The sequence below is a fragment of the Giraffa tippelskirchi genome, chromosome 5 (genome assembly GCF_054371585.1).
Source record: "Giraffa tippelskirchi isolate mGirTip1 chromosome 5, T2T-mGirTip1v1.2.pri, whole genome shotgun sequence".
NCBI lineage: Eukaryota > Metazoa > Chordata > Mammalia > Artiodactyla > Giraffidae > Giraffa > Giraffa tippelskirchi.
Window position 1 is genome coordinate 18,734,420 of NC_137279.1, and position 14,112 is coordinate 18,748,531.

Below are 14,112 nucleotides of genomic sequence, written 5' to 3' on the forward strand. Positions count from 1 at the left end.
ATTCAGGGGCTGCATTAGGGTCTGGGGACCGTGGTGACTGACAACTCAAAGTGCAGGTGTGAAGGGACCACTCAGCTTCCTAGTGAAGCAAAACAGAACTGCTTAGAAGGCAAGATCTGCTTATCAGGAACAGAAGGAAGGAAGCACTTCATCTAAGAAGAAAAAGATACTGTGTTAATTTTATCAGAGATTGATCATATTGTTAAATGCTCATATCGTTAGTGTTAGTCTCTCAGTCATGTCCGACTCATTGCAACCCAATGGACTGTAGTCCACCAGGCTCCTCTGTCCATGGGATTCTCCAGGCAAGAATACTAGAATGGATTGCAATTCCCTTCTCCAGAGGATCTTCCTGACCCAGGGATTGAACCCAGCTCTTCTGCATTGCAGGCAGATTCTTTACCATCTGAGCTACAGGGAAGTGCCGTTAAATGCTCTGTTAATCCTCAACTGGAAACAAAACTGTCCTTGGAACAATATCCTAGTCCTTCTAAACTCCTCATGTGTGGAAAATATGTTTTAGTTTCTCTCTTCTTAAACAAGTTTCATTGGATCAAAAATTTAAAGTGAGATTGAATCCGATGCAGGGAGCTCAAATCCGATGCTCTGTGACTACCTAGAGGGGTGGGAGGTGGGAGGGGGCCACCACACATATACCTACGGCTGATTCATGTTGAAACAGGGCAGAAACCAGCACAATATTGTAAAACAGTTGTCCTCTAATTTAAAATAATTAACAAAAATCTTAAAAAAACGAAATACTCTTTAGTTTATACATACACAAATTTAGGAAATGTGTGGCGTGGCTAAAAAGAAAGCAAATTATTAGTTCTTATTTCCATCCCTCAATCCTTTCATTCAGTAGACATTTTTTGTGCCTTCTCTATGGCATGTGTTGTGTTTTCATTTCTCCATCCAGAAACTGTAGAAACAGTTACACAGACTAAATATGCCCTTGAGAACGTAGATGAGTCATTCTGTCATCCGTACTTAACCATTAGGGGTAAATGCCTTTACCGATGTGGGAATGTGTCCATTTAATTTGATATGTGTAAACTTCATTTCTGAATAGTAACAGGGTTGACACTATTTGAAGGTCTTTCTGACTGGCTTCAAAATAAGCTATATTTTCTTTTTGCTCTGATACGAAAAAAGTCTCTAAGAAATATTGTTAAGTGAAAGGAGTAAAGTGAAGAACAGTGCTGCCATGAATATATCTGTACACATTTGCTAGTAAATGGAAGATACACAAAAGTGAATGTTGATTGCCTAAGGGAGGAAGTGTGGAGCTCAAATACAAGCACAGAATAGAAGTCTTTTCCTATAAACCCTTCAGTGACTTCTGTATTTGGAACCATGTACATATATTACCTATTTGAAAATTAAATTTAAATGGTTTAAAATCTAAATATTATATAGGCTCTATTAGTATTGTAAATACCACTTAACTTCTTAATTGTAATTGATTCATTCAGATATTTAATGATCATCAACTGTTTGCTGAATAAATATACCAAACATGTTTTTTAAGCTAACAGATGTCCCCGGACATTGGGTGTCCTTCACCTCCCACCCTAAATAAATAAGGACCTGGTAACGATAGTGGTAGTGTGTGAGTCAACACTGTATCTAGTCTGGGGAAACTGTGGGCTTGGATTTCAGTGCCAGCAAACCCTGGAAATGATCTTTCATGAGGAATGGGAAGTTGGAACTGAGACCCTGCACATAAACCAAGACCCTCTAAGGACTGCATCCCCAGTAGGAAAAAGAAAATAGCTTAGAAAAAGTTGACCTACTAGTGTAAGGAAGGACAACAAGGTTATCTGCCACAGACCAGAATCTGGGTTAAAAAAAAAAAAGCCCCATCTCAAACAAGTTTGGGGTTTAAATTTATATTGATTGTTTCAGAAATTCTCATGTTGAGAAATTAACGTAGTGCACTCAGCTGGTTACCCCTAAAGGGCCTGGCAGAAGCAAATGCTCAACTTCTCTCCCTTAACTAATACAGCACAAAATTTCTACAGAAAGAAGTTCTGCTGAAAATGAGCTCACAACCCAAACTTATAGAATACACTTGAGTGAATGTCAGCAGACACTGTAAACCACAGGATTAGACTTTAAGGAAATTAAGTAAAACTACTGGATAGAAATTGTCAGAAAAAAATTTGTGTAAAATCAAGGATTCAAAAACACAAGAACAAGACACTCCAAAAAAGAACAAGGGAATTTCAGAGACAATCAAACAGAATTTCAATAAATGAAAAGTTACAGAAATCTTACAATATGAATAGGTTAAAGTGCAGAATTGGCACAGATTAAAAAAAGCAACAACTATGGTGAACTGAAAGGTAGTTCTAAAAGGCACTGCAGAAAGATAACAAAATGGAATTGCAAAAGAGACACTGAGTGTAAAATGATGAATCTCACAAACATACTAAGTTCAGGATGCCAGACACAAAAGAAGTATGTACGTATGCTTCCATTTATATGAAGATCAAAAAAAGGAAGAACTCATCTCCAGCATTAGCACACAGGATATTGGTCACCTTGGGGAACTGGGTAGGTAGCATTTGAAAGGGTTGAACAGGGTAAGAGTGCTTCTGAGATTCTAATAATGACCTGACTCAATCTCTGTGCCCGTTAGTTACATGGAAAATTCATCTTAAGAAAGTTTTTTATTTTGGTACTCTTTTGTATTTTATACTCAAAGTTTACACACACACACACACACACACACACACACACACACACACACACACAAATTCAAACCTTGACAGATAAGATGGTGTTACTGTTTTCATACATATAATCTCTTAATGTTTCCAACAGATGCCTTAGTTAGGCCCTGTTTTCCTACATTTGCAGATAAAAAACTGAAGTCCAGAGAGGTGAAGTGACCTTGACAGGGTAACATGTTGTAGGTGGCAAAGCCAAAATACTTGTCCAGGTCTTCTAATTCTACTTCCAGTCTTCTTTTCATAACTCCATAAATAATTACAGTCCTAGTATCCTTTTAAAGCACACATAATTTTTTGGAAGATAATCTTTAATAGAAATAAATGAGAATCTTTTATGGTTGGTCACCCTGATCAGTGGGTCAGGCTGTTTTTCAAGACTGTACTTGTGAGTAAACACACACATATATGTTCATTTATGTGCCTTTATATTCCTATTTCTGTTCACTAAGAGTTTAGATAATCATAAAAATTATTTATCCTTGATTTAGGAATCCTGCCCAAGATTGATCTAGTAAAATGATCTCTTTCTGTCATATTATTGTAGAAATAACAAGACAAATACCATATATGTTATAATCAAGATAATTAAACACTCAAATAGTATTAGAGGTTTTGGCATTACAAATATATAAAACTAAAATATTCTGACAACTCAGGAATATTTCATGAAATTAATACTTTAAAGGTGCAATTTAATTTTTAATTTAGATTTTCTTACTTGGTCACTAGACTTTTGCCCAATTTTAAAATTGTCAAAACAGAGTTTTGCTTGTAATAATAATGTTGATACTTACAATTTATTAGGCACCTACTATATGCAAGGGAATCTGCTGGGCATATTTTATCCATTTAGTCACTTAATATTATTGAATTTTTTTATTTAATAGACATTCAATAGCTATTTGTTGATTTTATTTTAGGACCCTTAACCTGTTCTTAGAACTTTCGTAACACTCGAAGTATGGTTAAATCCAGTGATTGCACACAATGTTGGGGATGTCTTGGGGGCTTAGCTATTATTTTTTATGAATTACAGTTTGGCTTGACAGCTGTCCTTGTGTTGACAGCTCTTCTGATTATAGCAGTTGTCAAACTCCATGCTTAAGCAGGTTGTAAATCCTGCCTTCTTCCGATTAAAACTGGGTCAGAGCCAATGGCAGGTTAACTAGAGGCCAGTGTTCTACTACTGTTATGTCCTTACTGGTTTGTTCGAAATGCATTTTGCATAGTGGCATACTAAACCTTCATTTGCCTCTGTTTTATTTTGGTGTTTTTGAACTTTCAGGTATCTGTCCTCCTGTTATTTTGTAATTAAACATGGTCTTTGCTGAAGAGTGTATTAGTGTAAGTGTGGTCTTCTTTGTAAATGGCCTGTTAGTCCTCGCCTCCTCCCCCTCCACTGGGAATACTAACATCATTGCATCTGTGTCTCCCAGGGGAAATCAAGGCTTTTCCTTGCACGTGCAGTCATGTGATTTCAGAGTGGGCAGTCTTTGTATCCTCATGAGCCCTCGATCTTCCACGTAAAGCACCATCTGTTCTGTTCCTTGCACACTGTTACAGGGCAGTGGGAGGAGGCACTAGAGTGAAAATAAATAAAATAAAAAAAGAAAGAAATTCATCATCAAAACCCTGAGGATTAATGGAGTCAGAAGGCTCACTGCTCTGAATGAAAATTCATCTTCACCTGTGCCAGTGTCAGGGCTGCCTCCATGGCACTTGACAAATAGAGGTTCCCAGGGTACCATAAATCCAGCAACTATTCTAATCCCTATAGACTAGCTCAAGCCTTTCTGAGATGAGTTTATGGCTGTTTTTGTATTTTGCAGCACATTGTAGGCACTAGTATCCCCTCATTAATTTGGTAAAATGTTAGCACCCCTTCCTTCTCATCTCGCTGTCATCTTCTTTGTCTTTGTCCATTTTGAGAGGGTGAGCAGCTTACATGTTTCTGAAAGACGACTGCCTTGTGAATTGTGCTTCACTGAAGATGCCAAAGGCAGAGAAGTCAATTAACTAATGAATTTTGAGCAAATACTAATCCCCAATACTGTGTTAGATGAAGAGGAGAATATAGAAAAGCATATAATCAAGTAGCTCACCATCTAATTGGGAGCACAGAGCATATAATTTCAAAACTGTTTGTTGGGCACCTCTACATGCCAGGAGGTTGTGTGCTAAATGTAAACATTATTGATGCCTATCAACAGTGACTCTCCAAGAGGTACTACAAGTGCCTTCCTCATTCCAGGGTAAGATTCACTTGTGTGTTTTCTTCTTGTCCTTTAAATCAATTTTTCTTCTCTTTATTTTTTTCTTCCTACTGCAACTTCCTGACTGCTTATGCTTTTGTACCAGTCTTTGCATAAACCCCAGGAATTTGTTAATAAAACTCCTTTCCTTGTGGGTAACATATCCCTTACTCTGAAGTTACTGTTTTGTAACCCTTAAATTCCAAATTTAAATCTCACTTCATAACTACAGTTGAGCTAAAATTTCATTTACGTGTGTTGGGTTAGAGGATTGTTATACAGACCAGTTAAGCCTTTTCTCAGCTAGTTAGCTGTAGTTCTCTGTATGTAAAACAGTTTTAAGCTCTATTTCTGGGTTGGTATTCATAACTTGTGTCATACTGCTGGAAAAGTCACATCATCATACAGGTTGTATGTATGAAATTAATGCCCCTTTGCCTGACTTAGCCAGCTTAGTGTCTTCAGCCATAGTCCACATCTGCTGAGCCTTGATCTTTATGCTTAGCAGTCTCAAGTGTTGGGTTAGATTTGAGCTCAAGTGTGATCTGACAGACCATGGTAGTTATTACCCTGTGTTACAGATTTATACACTGGGAAATTTATTCCTCTGATACTGCTTTAAAAGTTCCAATTTTAAAACCTAACCAAGTATTTCTCACAATGAGTTGAGAGTGATAGCTGCAGCAAAAAGGTTAAATGATTATTCCTTAAATATAAATGTCATATAGCTAGTTCTGTGCAGGATAAATATCCTCTTTCACAGCTCCCTGATATTAGGCAATGTGTCTTTAACTTTGTTTTATTTTCTAAGAGGCTGTCTCCCATTGGAATTTAACTTGGTATATACAGTGTTTCATGGTAAAAAACCTTTCAAAAATGTAAAGTGAAAATGTTCATTTGGGGAGATAATTTTAAACTCTCAAAGGAGTATTATAATCCTGAACACTTTATTGGTAAAGATATTCTGTCTCTTCCTTCCTCCTTGAGGCATATCCCCACAGATGATCTCAACTCATTAACACCTGTCCCAGGATTAGAATAGGCAAATTGGCCTTTCTGTACCTTTTTCTCCTGGACCTCCCAGGTTGCACAGTGGTAAAAAATCTGCCTGCCAATGGTTCAGTCGCTGGGTCAGGAAATGGCATCCTGCTCCAGTTTCCTTGCCTGGAAAATTCCATGGACAGAAGAGCCTGGCAGGCTACAATGCATAGGGTTGCAAAGTTGGACATGACTTAGTACATACACACCTTTTTCTCCTACTCTCTATTCATTTATTCAAATATTAATTTAATATTTGTAATTCTAGTAGTCATCTAAGAATTCCCACTAAAGGCAGACAGATAGGGTTCCCAAGTGGTCTGACTTTAGCTTAGAAAAATTTCTGTCTTCCATTTCTGTTCCCTTGGAACCATCCCTGAGTCTGTGCTATTATGGATTCGAGTTTGGTACCTAAGTTTTCAGGATGGATAATACAAAGAATCACCAAAGCTCTCCCAGACTTATAACAACCTGGTTTCAGCTGTTGGCTGTGTGCCCACTTCACAGCTTATAACCGAGGGCCCCTGAAGCACCCACCAGGGGAGAGAAGACCATCAAGGGAGCCATGCAAACCGCTTTATCTTTATCTGAGTACCAACAAAGTGCAAAAGAAGAAATGTCCCTAGTAAAATCATTTAAAAGCAAACTCCCAGAAAGTTCTGCTTCCACTTAAGATAGAGAAAATAGCAACAGAATATTGCTCCCACACTAACAAAAAGAAAATGATAAACAATCTGCAAAATTGTACTTTTTAAAAAAACCATCAGCAGAAGTTGCATGTCAGCAAAGTAAGCCAGATTCCAAAGAATGACAAGCCCCTGTAAGACACACCAACTGTTTTGCCTTTGATAGAACAACTGAGGAAGAGGCAGCCACCATAAATGCAGATAAGAAAACAGCTAAAATTAACAAATTCTAAAAGTGAGCTGGTACAACATTTAAGCATCAGACCCAAGAACGCGTTTCACTCATGTACTCATTCATTAGACAAATTGACTGGTAGACAAACTGAGAACAGAGAGCTCCCTCCTCAGTGGTACACAGGAATGAAAGTCTTCCACTTCCCTAGACCCTTATTTCATACAAAGAAAAATCCTTTAGCCACTGGGGGAAGAGCAGAAAGCTTTTCTGTTCTCACCTCCTGTCCTGGGCCTAGAGAGATACCCACTGCCATTGGAGGAGGAGTGAAAGTAAAACCTGCCTGCCCCTGGGGAAGGACAGGGAAGCCCTGAGCTTAGCCCTGCACTGACACAAAGCAGAGGTCTCTTGCCCCTTGAGGGCAGGACAGGAAGTTCCCACTCAGGACATTTCCTCTCACACAAGGCAGGGTTTGCTGACGTTTGACATTGCCAGATTCAGACTTAAATTGAAGAAAGTAGGGAAAACCACTAGACCATTCGGGTATGACCTAAATCAAATCCCTTATGATTATACAATGGAAGTGACAAATAGATTTAAGGGACTAGATCTGACAGACAGAGTGCCTGATGAACTATGGATGGAGGTTCGTGACACTGTACAGGAGACAGGGATCAAGACCATCCCCATGGAAAAGAAATGCAAAAAAGCAAAATGGCTGTCTGAGGAGGCCTTACAAATAGCTGGGAAAAGAAGAGAAGCAAAAAGCAAAGGAGAAAAGGAAAGATATTCCCATCTGAATGCAGAGTTCCAAAGAATAGCAAGGAGAGATAAGAAAGCCTTCCTCAGCGATCAATGCAAAGAAATAGAGGAAAACAACAGATTGGGAAAGACTAGAGATCTCTTCAAGAAAATTAGAGATACCAAGGGAACATTTCATGCAAAGATGGGCTCAATAAAGGACAGAAATGGTATGGACCTAACAGAAGCAGAAGATATTAAGAAGAGGTGGCAAGAATACACAGAAGAACTGTACAAAAAAGATCTTCACGACCCAGATAATCACAATGGTGTAATCACTCATCTAGAGCCAGACATCCTGGAATGTGAAGTCAAGTGGGCCTTAGAAAGCATCACTACGAACAAAGCTAGTGGAGGTGATGGAATTCCAGTGGAGCTATTTCAAATCCTGAAAGATGATGCTGTGAAAGTGCTGCACTTGATATGCCAGCAAATCTAGAAAACTCAGCAGTGGCCACAGAACTGAAAAAGGTCAGTTTTCATTCCAATCCCAAAGAAAGGCAATGCCAAAGAATGCTCAAACTACCACACAATTGCACCCATCTCACACGCTAGTAAAGTAATGCTCAAAATTCTCCAAGCCAGTCTTCAGCAATATGTGCACTGTGAACTTCCAGAGGTTCAAGCTGGTCTTAGTAAAGGCAGAGGAACCAGAGATCAAATTGCCAATATCCGCTGGATCATCAAAAAAGCAAGAGAGTTCCAGAAAAACATCTATTTCTGCTTTCTTGACTATGCCAAAGCCTTTGACTGTGTGGATCACAATAAACTGTGGAAAATTCTGAAAGAGATGGGAATACCAGACCATCTGACCTGTCTCTTGAGAAACCTGTATGCAGGTCAGGAAGCAACAGTTAGAACTGGACATGGAACAACAGACTGGTTCCAAATAGGAAAAGGAGTCCGTCAAGGCTGTATATTGTCACCCTGCTTATTTAACTTATATGCAGAGTATATCATGAGAAACGCTTGGCTGAAAGAAACACAAGCTGGAATCAAGATTGCCGGGAGAAATATCAATAACCTCAGATATGCGGATGACACCACCCTTATGGCAGAAAGTGAAGAAGAACTAAAGAGCCTCTTGAGGAAGGTGAAAGAGGAGAGTGAAAAAGTTGGCTTAAAGCTCAATGTTCAGAAAACTAAGATCATGGCATCTGGTCCCATCACTTCATGGGAAATAGATGGGGAAACAGTGGAAACAGTGTCAGATTTTATTTTTTGGGCTCCAAAATCACTGCTGATGGTGATTGCAGTCATGAAATTAAAAGACGCTTACTCCTTGGAAGGAAGGTTATGACCATCCTAGATAGCATATTTAAAAGCAGAGACATTACTTTGCCAACAAAGGTCCGTCTAGTCAAGCCTATCGTTTTTCCAGTAGTCATGTATGGATGTGAGAGTTGGACAGTGAAGAGAGCTGAGTGCCGAAGAATTGATGCTTTTGAACTGTGGTGTTGGAGAAGACTCTTGAGAGTCTCTTGGACTGCAAGGAGATCCAACCAGTCCATCCTAAAGGAGATCAGTCCTGGGTGTTCATTGGAAGGACTGATGTTGAAGCTGAAACTCCAATACTTTGGCCATCTCATGCGAAGAGTTGACTCATTGGAAAAGACCCTAATGCTGGGAAGGATTGGGGGCAGGAGCAGAAGGGAACGACAGAGGATGAGATGGTTGGATGGCATCACTGACTCGATGGACATGGGTTTGGGTAAACTCCCAGAGTTCGTGATGGACAGGGAGGCCTGGCATGCTGCGATTCATGGGGTTGCAAAGAGTCGGACACGACTGAGCGACTGAACTGAACTGGGGGAGCTGGGAGGATGCAGGAACGTTGAGAAATCTCCACTTCTGGGGGCCTGCCTAAGACAGAGTAACCCAAAAGCATGAAGAGCTCTGTCCCACTCTCACCATGAGCCTCACTGAGAAATAAGCAGTAGCAGTCTCATTGATAGGGAAGGGAAGGAGAAAGAATACAGAGAGTAGATATGCAGCTGACTAGAAATTTCAGACCACTGAAAGCTGAGGGTGGAGTGAGAATACTGAAAATACCCTCTGGCACCCAAGCCTTACAACTAAGCGTGAGGTAGCAGCAGCCCACAGCTGGAGGAATTTAAAGCCTCTGATGCACTAAAGTTATCCATAGCAACAACAAAATCAAACCCAGTTCAGTGGCTGACTAGACTGACTCAACACCCATTCTAATGGCATGATGAAAGAAAAAGTATGCCCATTTCTGGTTGTAGTGTTATTTACTTCAGCCTCCACTGTCCTCCTGCACACAATTTCTGCATTCAAAAATTGTGAAGCATAAAAAAAGCAAGGAAAAAACAACCCATTGTCATGCAATACATGAGTAATTGATAGAACAAGTAGATAAAAATTCAGCAAGGATATGAAAGACTTGAACCATAGTATCAACCAACTTGACCTAATTGACATCTAAAGGATTTTATCACCTAATGTACATTTTTTCAATATAAATATGGAATATTTACCAAGATAGACCATACTCTAGGCCATAAAACAAACTTTTTAAAAATATAAAAGAAATCATACAAAGTTTGCTCTGTGACCACCATGGAATTAAATTAGAAATCAACAGACACATATCTGGAAAATCCCTAATTGTGAGAAACTTAAACATACTTGTAAATAATTCATAGGTCAAAGAGGAAATTCCAAGAGAATTAAGAAAATATTTTGAACTGAATGAAATAAAAACACCCTATCAAAAGTTGTGAGATGCAGCTAAAGCAGTGCTTAGAGGGAAATTGAATGCTTTTATTTAAAAAAAGAAAGGTTTCAAATGAGTGATCTAAGAGTCCACCTTAAAATTATTTGAAAAAAAAGCAAATTAAGCTCAAAGTACATATAGTAATAAAATAAAGATCAAAGCATAAATCAATGAAACCATTGAAAAGCTTTGAAAAGGTCAATAATACTGACTGACCTCTAGCCAGACCAGCTTAGAAGAGGAAAAACAAATTACCAACTTCAGAAATGAAAGGGAGTCATCAACACAGATATTATGAAGCAAATAAGGGAACACTGTTTGCAATTTTTACCAATAAATTAGATAACTTAGAGTAAATGGACAAATTTCCAAAAGACACAGACTAACAAAATTCTCTCAAAAAGAAACTTAGAAGCTAGATAGCCCTGTGTCTATTGAAGAGATTGAATCTGCCACTGAAAACTTGCCCACAACAGAATCCCCAGGCCCTGATTGCTTCACTCTGAATTCTACTAAATATTTAATGGAGAAATAATACCAGTTCTACATACAAACTCTTCCAGAAAATGAGGAGGGAACCCTGCCCAATGAATTCTATGAGGCCAACATTACCCTAATACCGAAACCAGAAAAAGACCCTACAGGAAAAGAAAACTATAGGCTAATATGTCTCATGAATATCATGCAAAAATCTTTTATTAAAGTGTTAGCAAATTGAACATAACAGTATACAGACAGGATAAGTTATAACCAAATGTGTTTATCCCAGGAATGTAAGGTTGGTTCAGAAGTTGAAAATCATTGTATTTCACCCTATCAGACAAGTCAAAACCAAAACTAAAACATGATCATTTCCATATGTGTAGAAGAAGCCATTGAAAAGCTCAACCTCCTTCATGATTTGGGGAGGAAAAAAAAACAGATCAAAATAGAAATAGAAGGGAACTTCTTCAACCTGAAGAAATCACTAGCTGATATCATCCTTAATGGTAAAATGCTGAATGCTTTCCTTCTGAGTGGGAACAAAGCAAAGATGTCCACTCTCTCCACTTTGATTCAACATTGTACTGGAAGTTTTAGCCACTGCACTAAGCAAAGGAAAGGTTCCAACACTCTTTACTGCCCTCCTAGAGAGAATTACTCCATGATCTTTATATCGACTATTTTTGTTGGTCTGTTTCTGGGCCCTCTATTCTGTCCCATTGACCTGTTTTTCTATTTTTTTGCAAATACCACACTGTCTTAATTATTATAGCTTTATCATAAGTCTTACAGTGAGATTGTGTCTGTCCTCCAGTTTTCTTCTTCTACTTCAATATTGTGTTGGCTTCTCTGGGTCTCTTGCCTCTCCATATACACTGTACAGTTTGTTCATATTCACAGCCTGACTTGCTGGGGAGAACTGACATCTTGACAATGTTGAATCTTCCTATCAATGAACATAGAATATCTCTCCAATTATTTGTTTAGAGATTTATAGTTTTCCTCATATAAATCTTGTACATATCATGTTAGAATTACACTCAAGTATTGCATTTTGGGGATACTAATGTAAATGGTATTATGTTTTTAATTTCAAATTCCATTTGTCCATTGCTGGTGTCAGTTTAGTTGCTCAGTTGTGTCTGACTCTTTGCGACCCCATGAATTGCAGCACGCCGGGCCTCCCTGTCCACCACCAGCTCCTGGAGTTTACCCAAACCCATGTCCATCAAGTCAGTGATGCCATCCAACCATCTCATCCTCTGTCATATAGGAAAACAATTGACTTTTGTACATTAGTGTTATATCCTGCAACCTTGTTATAATTGCTTATTTGTCCCAGGAGGTTTTTTTGTCAGTTCTTTTGGATTTTCTATGATGTCATCTGCAAAGATATTTTTCTTTCTTTCTTCCTAATCTGTGTATCTTTTATTTCCTTTTCATGTCTTATTGCATTATCTAGAACTTCCCAGTACAGTGTTCAAAAGGAGTGGTGAGAGGGAATATCCTTGCCTTATACCCAATCTTAGTGTGAAAGCTTTTAGTTTCTCAACATTAAGTATGATTTTAGCTATAGGTTTTTTGTAGATGTTCTTTATCTAGTTGAAGTTCCTGAGGAGTGATATCAGCAACATGGTGGAGTGAAAAGCTACCTTTCTCTCTCCCTTTCAACCTATAACCAGTAAAACATTCGTAATTCAACAAAGGTCCTCCTGCTCAATACACCAGGATGCCAGAGAATTCCTAATATCTGTACATCTAAAGGTCAGTGAAGTGGAATATAGGAGGCAGAACCGAGCAAATAGCAGAGGTGGTACCTGCAGTCCTGGCCTTCCCACCACAGCCGCTGCGCCCACAGCCCCAGGGAGTCCGGGAGCAGCAGGGGAAGCAGTACACATGGAACCACAGGTAAAGGGGCAACAGCAGGAGTCGGGCCTAGGACCCCATCCCTCCAGCTGCTGATACGCCCACAATTCTGGCCACCTGCCCCCCAAACTGCAGTGTCAGAGCCCACTAACCTTATGATATTGGACACAGAGAAGTGCCCTCACAACCCCTGCATCCCACCTTCCCTAACTCTCCCCCTCCAGTGGCTAAGCCTGTGGCGCAGGGAATCCCAGACACCAGGGAAGAGCCCACCATCCTGGTGCACCAGGTGGTGATCCCAGGGACAGCAGTAGAAGCAAGGCCCCAGTGATCCCAGAGACACAAGAACTAGTAACGTGGGCAGGGGTCCACAGCTAAGAGGTAGTAGAAGGTACAAGGTGCTAACCCGAATTTAACGAGAGGCAGCTCAGGTGAAAGACACCAGAACTTACGCGATAGTGCCACCTATTGGAAAACAGAAAGCCTCTAACTTCTGTTGCTATAAATACTTCAGATTTGCTGGCAGAGGAGCCAGCTCATCCAGCACCGTGAAGAACTAGAGTAACACTGTACCACAGAAAGAAAGTGGCAGTTCTCCAGAAACCAAGGTTAAAGTCATGGAATACTGCAATCTACTTGGTAGAGAATTCAAAGTAGTGGTCATGAAGAAACTCAGCAAACAACAAAAAAATTCAGAAAAGTCATTCAGTGAGCTCAGAAATAAAATGAATGAACAGAAGGAATCCTTTGTCAGAGATTTAAACTCTAAAAAAAAAAAAAAAAAAACCAAACAAGTTTTGGAGCTGAAGAATTCAATAAATGAGATAAAGAATGCATTAGAAAGCATTGGAAACAGAGCAGATCACATAGAATAAAGAATTAGAGTGCTCAAAAATGGAAATCTAAAAATGTTATAAGTAGAAAAGAGAAATAGCATTAAAATATGAGGAAATTCTGCAAGAGCTGTCTCACTGTTTTTGGAGGAGCACCATTAGGATAGTAGGTATCCCAGAAGTAAATAGAGGGAAAAGGGACAAAAAAGTTTAAAGAAATAGTCAGGAACTTCTCAAGTTGAAGTTCCCCTCTATTTTCAGTTAACTGAGTTTTTTTTTTTATTTTAGATCACAAATAAGTATTGGACTTTGACAAGTTATTTTTCTGCATCGATTGATATGATCATGCGACTTTTATTTTTTGCCTATTGATATGATGGATTATATTAACTGATTTTCAAGTGTTGAACTAGCCTTGCCCACCTGCGATTAATCCCACTTGGTTATGGTATATAATCCTTTTTATACATTGTTCAGTTCAATCTGCTAATATATTGTTGAGGATT

The 14,112-nt window shown here is 39.0% G+C and overlaps 1 protein-coding gene across 5 annotated transcripts in view; it reads left to right on the forward strand.

The window, feature by feature from the left end:
- The window catches only part of ACBD6 (acyl-CoA binding domain containing 6), a 194,383-nt gene that overhangs the window by 164,389 nt on the left and 15,882 nt on the right, over positions 1–14,112 (forward strand). Inside the window, exon 8 of one of the 5 annotated variants that reach the window (XR_014052380.1) lies at positions 306–1,583. The exons of the other annotated variants lie outside the window; for them this stretch is intronic. The gene's annotated coding sequence lies outside the window, so the exon portion shown is untranslated. Of the gene's footprint in view, positions 1–305; positions 1,584–14,112 lie in introns of those variants that run through there. 5 annotated transcript variants of the gene reach the window in all.